The sequence below is a fragment of the Carlito syrichta genome, unplaced genomic scaffold (genome assembly GCF_000164805.1).
Source record: "Carlito syrichta isolate Samal-C Ts95f unplaced genomic scaffold, Tarsius_syrichta-2.0.1 Scaffold305869, whole genome shotgun sequence".
Lineage (NCBI taxonomy): Eukaryota > Metazoa > Chordata > Mammalia > Primates > Tarsiidae > Carlito > Carlito syrichta.
This window is the reverse complement of record NW_007249965.1, coordinates 705,839-715,755: the sequence shown is the minus strand read 5'-3', so window position 1 is coordinate 715,755 and position 9,917 is coordinate 705,839.

Here is a 9,917-nt window from a genome sequence, read left to right as displayed (position 1 = left end):
CAAAAAAAAAAAAAAAAAAAAAAAGAAAGAAAGAAGGAAAGCAAGTAGGAACATGAGAAAAGCGGTGAAGTTGTGTAAGTTAACCGCTGTTCAGATGGGGAGACACTATCACATGGTACAGCATCTGAAAACCGATGTAAAGAAAGTTCCCTTGGTGGGGACTCTTCTTTCCCAGGAACCATGATTAAGTGATGGAGGTGTTAGCAAACTGCCTTACCCCAAAGCGAATCTTATTTACATTCCATAGTACCGTCAGCATTATTTATTGCTCTTCAACTTTCAGTCAACCTAGAAATAAAGCCTGGGAGACTTGATTACAGGATAAACAATAAAGGAGACTGCACAGTGAATTTCTTTCCTGAAGTACTTCAGGCAGTCATGAATCATGCCAGGCATATAGTAGGTACTCAATAAATATTTACTGACAGAATGAATAAAGCAGATATAAACACACAAGAGATATCCAAAAGCATAACTTCTTGGAAGTTAAAAAATATACACATCATAACATTTTAATTAAAAAGATTTGAAAAGAAAATAGTGAAATAACCAGAAAACAGTGAAAGAACACATCATACCACAATCTCTGGACCTAGTGAAGCCTGAGTCAGAAGAAAATGTTTGGATTTCTTTACTCTCAGTGCTGAAGAGGAGATGAACAACAAAGCAAAACATCTAAACACACATCAAGAATTTAGAAAAACAATGAATTTAGAAAAGAAGAAAAGAGGAAGTAGAAATTACATAATAAAATCTGAATTAATTTAGAGAAAAAAAGAAAATGAAACCAAAGCACATATAAAACCCACTTTTGTAAAAGACCAAGAGAGAAAACGCTTCATAAGCATAATGGAGAAAAGAGAGAAGCAAAACACACAAGATTAGGGACTGGAGAGGGGTCATCACCATAACCACAGAGAGGATTAAAATACTCATTAATTGAGCTGGGTGTGGTGGCTCATGCCTGTCATCTCAGCACTTTGGGAGGCGGAGGCGGGAGGGTTGCCTGAGCTCAGGGGTTTGAGACCAGCCTGGGCAACTTAATGAGACCCACCAGGTATGGTGGTGCATGCCTGTAGTTCCAGCTACTAGGAAGGCTGAGGCGGAAGGATTGCTTGAGCCCAGTAGTTCAAGGCTGTGATGGCTGTGAGTGTGCCACTGCACTCCAGTCTGGGTGACAGAGTGAGACTGACTCAAATAAGCATCATCATCATCATCATCATCATCATCGTGAAATGTTACAGGAACTCGCAAAATGCATATGTATGGAAACGACAAGACCCCCAGAGAAAAGCAGAGAGAAAGGAAAAACAACAGCAGATACAGTCTTTACTTCTGAAAATTGAATGAATAACCGCCAGTGAAGAAGTCTCCAGGAGAACACACCCTTGACTTCTTCCTCATGGAACCCCAAGGAAATTAGAGCAAAAGAACAAAAAAGGCATCAGCATGTGAGGACAAAGGGGAGGGTGAGCAGATAACAAGAAACCAGACAGGGAGTCAGGGGAGTTGAGTCTAGCTGAGTGGGCAGTCTCGACAGAATGCCCCTGAGAGCTGACAGCAAACCTGTGGGGTGGAAGAGAAGTGGGCAAAGGAAAGCCATAGACTCCCTGGAAACCCTGGAATGCTCAGGGATGGAAAGATCCAAGGACCTTCGACTGTATATGCATGGACTGAAGGTGAATGAGAGACACTGTCTTTAGAGCCCTTTCCCTGTCCCCTGAAGCCAGGTGTCTGTCCCCCCACCCCTCCCCAGAAGAAACCTGGAAGTTAATCCCACCTGTCCTGTTGTGGATTCAGGGCAATGGGCACATCACTGAAGCACTCTTGAAAACAACCTCATGATATAGATCAAAGTATAAAACAGATCTATCAAAAATCTAAAAATTAACTTCTAGTCCTTAAAAATGAGAGAATCCCTATATCACAACTTTTAATTGCGACATATATAAAAAATATATATGTATGTATGTATACCCATTTTAAGAGATGTTATCTATTATTACTTTTTGAAATTGAATTAAATTATGGTAGCAATGTGTAGTATGATGGTCACTCAACTGTGCTTCTGTTGTTTTCTTTGACTGTCCTGCCTGTCGCATAGTGATGCTAGCATTCATTTGATAAACACCATCTTTTGAGTGAATATCATACTTATTATATATATATGTAATAATATATATATAATAAGCCAAATATATATATGGGCTACAATTGGAAAGGATTTTAATTTCTAGCTATAAATGGGTAGGTGAATTATGACATACTCAACACTCTGAAATATTAGACACCCAGTACAATGAGTCAATTCCAGTCATACATGTTGACTTGGAGGGACTTTACAAAGTATTGACATGCCTTTAGGTAAAAAATATGTCTATGAACAAAAATACATTTTGTTTAAAACAGTGAGCTTAAAAACATATTTGTTTAGAGCTGAATTTGAGGAAATAAAAGTCTGAAGTGAGCCTGCATAGAAGTGGCTAGGAGGTGGAAAAGTACAACTTGGTAACACTGAAAGTCTGTCAGCTGCAGGGATGGAGTGATTCTGTTCAGAGATTCTGTGCAGAAAGGAGACCAAGGAGCATCCTGTGCAGATGCCTCTCCTAGAGGCATCCATATCCTGGGAGAGAAGGCAAGAGGTGGTGACTAAAACCCCTCTCCATCCTGGATTCATCCAGCAAGATAGCCTGGCTTGCCTCCAAGCTGCCTGGTGTACTTACTTACACCTTAGATTCCAGATCAGAAACGGTGGTGACCATCTGCAAATCTGGGTATGTGGGGCAAACTCTATCAGTAGGTCGAGCAGCTGTTTTGCTGTTGACTCTAGAAGAAAAAAAAAAGCTGCCTGGGAAGCACTGACAGTTTGATCTAAAAGTCAACATACTGGACAAATAAAGTGAATGGATTTTATCCTCATGCCAGCATTTGATTACCCTTGCAAGAACAATTTTTTAAGTTTTTGACATCAACGTCTTCCACATATGACTGTTTCTACTGTGATGATTAAAAGGCTTTATGAAAAAAAATGTTCATGACTTACATTGTTGTTTGATGTAGTTAATAGACATTCATTTGTAATTCAAAAAGAACTTTTCTATAAATGTTTCTTTATTAGTGTTTTTTTAAAAAATCCATGGAGTCTACAAAAGTGGTGACTCATATTTTATGCCTGATTTTATTTGTCAGTTCGGCTGATGTCTGAACAGCTTTTAAAAAGTAATTGATGTTAGGTTAGTACTTTAGGAACGGAAATATTGTGGACAGATTGTGTGAGAGAAACTCAAGCGGCTTTCGCCTTTCATGAGTATCTATAAATGGAAGAAAGTAGAATTTCAGGATGGAACATTCTCTAGCATACAGTATATTCAAGAATATCAAAGCCTTTGAAAAATAATAGAAGTCTTTTCAGTTGAATTAACTCCTGAATATGATATCACATTTTAAATTCATGAAAGAAAAGTAACCATTTAGAATAATTATGTCCACTTCAGTAATGAATATATAGGTCACTTCAATTTTCCAGTGTTAGTAAGTTTTGGTAACACTTCACTAAAATTAAGGCAATTTTAGATTAGTGTTAGAATTCAATGGTCTCCACCTGATTTATTTTATTTTTCTAAGCTTTAATGAAATATAAGTGATATGCAAAAAATTGTATATATTTAACATAGAAAATTGAAATATAAGTGATATGCAAAAAATTGTATATATTTAACATTTGATGAGTTTGGGCATATGTATAAGCCCACAAAACCATTTTGGCAATCAAAGTAATAAAAATATCTATCTACCCCTTTTCAGGTTTGGTTTGGTTTATCTCTTTTTCTCTTCTTTCTTGTTTTGTGGTAAGAACACATTTCTGTCAACTTTTAAACATTTTATTAGAGCAAATGAACTTTGTTTCAAACTTACAGATTTAAGTAAATGAACTATATTAATCAATTATTTTGTGATGTAAAAACTACACTTATTCATTCACACATTTAGAATACAAATATTCCTTCCCACAATATTGTTTAAAAAATACCTCAGGGAATCAGACAGCTAAAAAAGCAGCAGTGGAGCCCCAGTAAATTTCATGATCTCATGTAACAGCTGTTCTCCTCACAGTGAGAAAAAAGCTATGCATGGAGAGTCAACTAGCATTGCTGGATGATGTTTTGACCTTAGATTTGCATGTCCAGGATAGGAAGAATGACGTGAGAGAGAATGTTAAGAGAATATGATATCTTTTTACATTGACTCCATGTTCCTTTGACAAGACCAGTAGTAGCCCTGGGGACTTTGCCATTGGACTGACAACTCACCACAAGGCACTTGCATCTGAAAAGATGAGTGCAGAAGAGAAAGTAAGTTGACCCACTGCCATTGAGGCCTTCAGAGATTTGCCTGTATTTGGCTATTTTACACATAGTTCCCATGAAAATTAGAATAAACACAATTTTCTAAATTTCTCCTTGAAAAATTTTGCACATTTAATTCTGAAAACTCATTTCTAACATCTATACAAACAAAGTGGCCAGACAAAAAGAGAGAGGGAGGGGGAAACAGAGAGAGGGAGAGAGGGAGGGAGGGAAAGAGAGAGGGAGAGAAAGAGAGAGGGAGAAGGAAAAAGGGAGGGAGGGAGAGAGAGAGGAGGAGAAAGAGAGTGAGAGAAGGGAAGAGAGAGAAGGGGGGATTAGTAAAGGCCTCAGACCTCATCTATGCTCAGTTGACATTGCGTATGAATGAATAAGAATGAAAAACATTTTGAATTCAACTTGTTTTAGTAACTTTTCTCTTTTAATCCCAAAGCATTTCCTTGTTAATTAAAACTTTATCTCCTAATGAAATTGTTTAACCTGGTTAGTTGATCAAAAGGAATTAAATTTCTTCAATGACTAAAGACAGAAATGACCTGAAATATGCAGTCCAGATACATTCAGTCTGAGAATGAACTCACTATATGAAAGTGAGAAAATTTAATTGCATGTTTTGAAGAGTCAAAAAATACAAATGTGATGGTATCTTACCATGAAGCTCATGAATATTTTAAAAGTAGTTTTAAGCCAAAGTGGTGTGAATCATCAAAGATAATGTATTTTAATAGAATTTAAATACAGAGTAACTTTTATCAAGAATTTCCCTAATGCTTATTTTTTTTCTTTCCCTTTCCAGAAAAGGCAAAAAGCCTGGGGAAGTGGGAGAAAAATCTCAAATTGTTTTCAGGGAGAAAATACTCATAACATCCAAAATAAGATTTGATTTGATGGTTTGTCTAAAAAAACTAAATAAAAAAAAACCACTTCCTGATTTTATATTAATGATACTAAGTCATTTCTATCAGAGGAATTGCAAGAGTTTTCCCAGAATACAGTTGACCATTCACTTTTGCTTTTATTGTTCCCTGGTGTGAGACTTTTTTGGCGGGGTAGGGGGCTGGAGTCTCACTCTGTAGCCCAGGCTGGAGCGCCGTGTCACACTCACGGCCACGCCAGCATTGACTGGCTGAGCTCCAGTGATCCTTCCTCCTCAGCCTTCCAAGTAGCCCGAACTACAGGAGTGCGCTAACATGCTGGGCTAATTTTTTGGTTTAATGTACAGACGAAGTGTTGCCAAGTTGCCCAGACTGGTCTCGAACCTGCAGGCTCAGGCAATCCACTCGCCTCAGCCTCCCAAAGTGCTGGGATTACAGGCTGAGCCACTGAGCCCAGCCTGGTGTGAGATTTGTATTGTTTATGAAGCAAATCTTTTTTATGCTCCTAACGACTTGGTAGTGTCTCCACTGTTTCACTATAATGGGGAAGAGTCTTCTTATCCCAGGCATTCATTTACCAACCCTTGCAAAGTTTTCCTTAAAATCCAGACAATAACTTACCTTATAGTGTGGTTGAAGTAATTAATTGAGATAAATGCTCAATAAGCGGTAGACACTGTTAAAATTACTCTTAAACATAATTTGATCATTAGTGCAAGGTTTTTTAATGTTAAAAAGATATTATTTAATACTAAGAAAAACATTGATTTTGGAAAATTATTTTTTTTAAATTGCAAAATTTGTTGTAATTTATTTAAGATGTATAAATCTTTATTCAAATTAAATTATTGTAGCTTTATTTTTTTCTGCTTCCTTTATTGATTTTGGTTTAGAATTATCCTAAATACATCAAATTAATTGGGAAAATCTTTTATCATTTTTCTTTCCAGCAATAAATTATGTTACCATCAGAACTATCTATTCTTTAAAATACTGAAAGCCCACATTCACAAAGCCATATGACTCAGAACCTTTTGGGCAATGGTAATAATAATTACATAAACTTTTCCCCAAATTATCTTATATATATAGTCTGTTTAATTGCTAGTACCTCTATGCATCAATTATGACAAATTAAAATGTCTACAGAAACATCCATGTCATTGAAGTATATTAGACTAAGTGTGTATATAGCATTTTTTTAAATTATAACAACCATTATTAATTTACTTTTTTTAATAACTTTTTTATTTTCTCACTTTTTATAATTATATTTTTTTGAATTTTTCAGTATAGTTGTTTTGCAGAGCTAATATTTCCAATATTTTCCTAATTTTTAAATTTATTTTACTTGTTATCATCTTAATTTGTTTCTAAAATTTCCAAGTCTTTTAAAAAGTTCTAAACATCATGTCTTCATGAATATTTATGAATTTTTTTCTTTGTTAAATAAGAAAATAATTGAAGCCTATTTATCTCTCTCTCTTTATGGTATTTTATATGTTGTCTGTATTTTATCTGGCTGGAATTTGTTTTTTATAAAGTATAAATTGAGAAGTTAACTTTTTTCCCACTAAGTGTACTTAGGGTTTCAGTGCTCTTCATTTACTCGGTCATTCTTTCCTCACGACCTTGAAACACCATCTTTTGGGGGAAAAAATGGCATTTACTTGTATACCTAATCCTGAATTATACCCCACTTATTTATTTATTTATTTATTTATTTATTCCTTCCGCCTCAGCCTTCTGAGTAGCTGGAACTACAGGAGCGCGCTACCACGCCCCGCTAATTTTTTGATTTATTGCAGAGATGAGGTCTGGCCAAGTTGCCCAGGCGGGTCTCGAGCCCACAGGCTCAGGCAATCCACTCACCTCAGCCTCCCAAAGGCGCGGTATTACAGTCTGAGCCACTGAGCCCGTCCCAAAGGCGCGGTATTACAGTCTGAGCCACTGAGCCCGGTTCCCCACATTTTTAAAAAAGAAAAAAAAAAGGCCGGGCTCGGTGACTCAGCCTGTAATCCCAGCGCTTTGGGAGGCCAAAGTGAGTGAATTGACTGAGCCCGCGGGTTCGAGACCCGCCCGGGCCACTTGGCGAGACCTCATCTTTACAACAAATCAAAAGTTAGCGGGGTGGATCGCCAGAACCCAGCAGGCCGAGGCTGCGGTGGCCGGGAGCATGCCACTGCACTCCAGTCTGGGCGACAGAGTGAGACTCCAACTCAAATAAAAAAAGCAAAAAAACAAAAACAAAAACAAACTATGGCATTTGTAGTTGCACTGATGTTTGTGTCTGTTTATGGGTTTTTTAGTTTATTCTGATAATGTACCTGACACCTGCACCATCCTTGTAACATTTGTGGCATAATGATTAACTTTAATATCTGGAAAAACATTCTTTTTTCTTGATCTTGCTTGACTTCTCAGAGTTAGTCAACAAATTAATCTCTTCTATATTATTGAATAGCCTTCCTCTCTTGACTTTCATTATTCCACATTTTATTGGTTCTATTCTGTCCCTCTCTCTCATCCATTTTAGTCATCTGCAAATGTTTTCCTCCCATATCTAATCTTTAAATGCAATTAATATAAAAATCTGTGCAAAAAACCTGATTGTATTAATTTTGTCTGATTACAATAGTTATAAAAAGTTATTCACAATTTCAACACCTCAAAAATACCTAATTCAGACTTTCAATTTAGGCTATAAAAAGCTGACTTGTATCAGATCAATATTTCCACAATGAACACCTAAAAAAGCTTTATATTAATACATTAAAACATAAAAAATGTTCATAAACAGTGGGAATCTACCAAGCAGTCTGAACCTGAGGGTCCTGGATCTCTGAGAGGAGAAAAATGCATTGGGATTAGTCTAACACTCAGTGTTACCATTCTCCTTTAAGTATTTATTGTTTGTAAGTTGTAGCTAAGAGTCTAGAAAGTCAGAGAGCCACAACTAAACAGAGAAACCCAGTAGAATTGTCAGCACTTTTGTGGTGTGAGGGAGACAGCACCCAATTCAGGACTTACCAAGAATAAGGGCTGTAGGTATTGAGTTGAATTCCTAAAGGGTTATATCTAGAACATCCCTCACAGAGATTGACACCCAAGTTTTCAACAGCTCAATCCACATTGGAGAAAGGAAGCCCACTCTCAAATCAGGCTGACAGTCAGATACAAATGTAAATCTTCTCTGGAGCAAGATGATATCACCCTGACCTCATATTAGCCTAAATATCTGTGTATACATTGTCTGGCACTAACAACAAAACAAAATTACCATAAAACAAGATACAATATTAAATAATAGAAGGTAAGAAAAAATTAGGCAATATCAACAGAATTACAAATAATTCATATATTGGAGTTACCAAATTTTGATTTCAAAATACTTGAATTCGCCGGGCTCAGTGGTTCAGCCTGTAATCCCGCACTTTGGGAGGCTGAGGTGAGTGGATTGCTTGAGCCAGTGGGTTCGAGACCCACCTGGGCAACTTGGTGAGACCTCATCTCTACAATAAATCAAAAATCAGCCGGGTGTGGTAGTGTACGCCTGTAATTCCAGCTACTCGGAAGGCTAAGGTGGAAGAATTGCCGGAAGGCTGAGGTGGAAGAATTGCCGGAGCCCAGCAGGTCGAGGCTGTGGTGGCTGGGAGCAGCCACTGCACTCCAGTCTGGGCAACATAGTGACTCCAACTCAAAACAACAACAACAACAACAACAAAAATACTTGAATTCATATTTAAAAAAAAAAAAAAATTGAATAATTTTAGTAGAGAATTGAAATTCATAAAAAATAGTACGATGAAAATTCTAGAATGAACAAATACAATACTTGAAATTAAAAATAAATATATTGGTTTAATGGCAGGCTAAAGACAGCTAAAGAGAACATTAATATACTGGAAGAAAACTCAATTGAAATTATCTAAACTGAAGCAGGAAAATAACAAATAAGATGTTAAATTCAGCAAAAAAAAAAAAAAAAGAAAAGAAAAAAAGAAAAGAAAAACCTAAAAGATATATAGAAATAATGAAAAATTCCAAATATTTGTACTCTGAGTCTCAGGGGAGAGGCAAAAATGAGAAGGAGGCAATTTTAAAAGAGAAAAATAAATGATAATCTTACAAATTAAAAACTGGAGTCATCAGTGAGAGATTCAAGAACTGTCACAAACCCTAATCAAGGTAAATATTTTAAAAAACACATTAAGGCACATCGGACAAAGAAAATATCCTAAGTTGTCAAAAGAAAACAGACACATTGCTTTCAAGTAGAAAAATAAGAGCTTCTGTCTCTTTTAAAGAAAAACACTGTAAGCCAAAAACTAAAGTCAGAGTGTTAAAGAGCTGAAAGGAACTTACTGCTAAGCAATAAAATTATTCTTCAAAAGTGAAGAGGAAATGAAGATGTTTTTGGGGGAAAAAAAGCAAAAACTGAGAGAATTATTTCCTGGTAGATTTATAGACAACTGATATGAAAGTGAGGTCTTTAAGCCTTTGGAATATGCTGCCAGTTAAAAACATAAAAGCACAGATAAAAACAAAAAAGTACAAAATGGTATAAATGTAAATAAGTCTAAGTGAATATTAGCTGAATAAGACTATAGGTGTGGGTCACCATGCCCAGCTAAAAATTTTTGTTTTTAAAATAAATAGGATTGGCAAGGCTTAGAAC